The sequence below is a fragment of the Vanessa tameamea genome, chromosome 18 (assembly GCF_037043105.1).
Source record: "Vanessa tameamea isolate UH-Manoa-2023 chromosome 18, ilVanTame1 primary haplotype, whole genome shotgun sequence".
Lineage (NCBI taxonomy): Eukaryota > Metazoa > Arthropoda > Insecta > Lepidoptera > Nymphalidae > Vanessa > Vanessa tameamea.
The window spans coordinates 7,880,158-7,881,825 of NC_087326.1; positions in this window are offsets into that span (position 1 = coordinate 7,880,158).

Sequence of the window (1,668 nt, forward strand, 5' to 3'; positions counted from 1 at the left end):
GAAAACTTCCGTCTCTAAACATTGCAATATAGGCATCGTCGTAAAGTTGCCAATACTCTCAATACCAAAATAATTTTTCGATCGGCTTTCTTATCGAAGTTTGTGCTACTGAGCTTTATGACTTGAGCCAGACACTCCAACAATCTTGAGAGGCTTATCATTGACTTATACCAGTCCCGTTACGGCATTCCCGTTAAACATAAACATGTTTTTTTTTTCATGCACATCTGCAACACCGATGGGCTTGCAGGTGCGTTGTCGGCCTTTAAATTTCATTCAATTTCACAGTGTCACCGAAAAACTGATAAGACCCGAAGACTCAGTAATTAATTGCTCCAACGACTCTGTGATGAACGACTATTTCGTCGGTAAATAGAAGAGATCTTTGGATTTACTTGCCGTAGTTAGGCCAATCCAGCGTCTTAATGACGTCTTCCAATGGGTTGCTGAACAGTTTAAGGGATACGTGATATTATATATCAGAGATTTAACTCCATAACAATCCACTTTTGTCTCACAGGTCTGGATTTAAACTGTACTTTTTTGCGGCATCTACATCTATATCGATATCACATCACCTCGACATACCTTCGAAATAAATTACGTCCCAGTTATAAGTAAAACATTGCTCAGATTCCTTTGAAGTTAAAGACTTTCTCGTAATCCACAAAAATAAACAACACTGGTTAACTGTCTTCTTCGGCCATCAGCACCATATTTCGAAAAGTATGGATGGGCTGCAGTCTAAGTGAAAGCCGGGTTGCTCTGAGGGATGGAACTCAGCATGTTGTCTAGCTGTCAGCATGTTGTAAACTGTCCGTTTGTGATAACCATTTCATACTGATTTCAAGAGAGTTTTATCATTATTTTGAAAAACAGCAAAACCTACTCCACATCTCTGAAATCTAGCTAGCTTTCTCACGATCGGAGTCCAATCTACCTTTCTTGTTATTTTCCCTTCGGAGTAATGAGAGGAGCGTATATATTGAGATGTATGTTAAGGCCTGCCGACACGGGTAAAGAAAATTTCTTATTTGAGCACTACTAATTTAACTGTAGAGAAGATAAGTGCAAGGCAGATAGAAATACACATTATATTGACTTAAGTCATACCCATTGGGTATTCGGCAATTCGTGTCGATGACATTGAGCAATATGGAATATATGATGCGATTAGAAATAATTTTTCCAAAATAATTGCTGTATTTTATAGAAATTACTGTAGATTGTTGCACTTATTGTACCAGATCTATACGTGTTGCCGAGCAATAACTCAAAAAAGATGGCAAAAATTTGTATTATAAATGTACCTAAGTCCACTATTAAAAGTATGAAATTTTAAACAAATTCACTTGAACTCTTTAATCTACATGAAAGTCGAAAAACATCATTGTCATTTCGAGTATGTTGCGTGTTATTATAAATATTGTTTTTCTCTTTGCAATTTGTATAAAATAACTAGAATTGAATAGCTATTCAGTTTATATTTATAGGTAAAGGAAAAATATGTAGTTGACGTTTTATAAGAATTTAATCGTAAGTTATATAATATAATTAAGAATTGTGCTAGGAACCTTTTTTTAAATTATTAATAAATAATTGTATTTTTTGCAAAATAAAATATATTTAGTTAACTTTGACATTTATTTTAATATTTTAAAGAAGCGG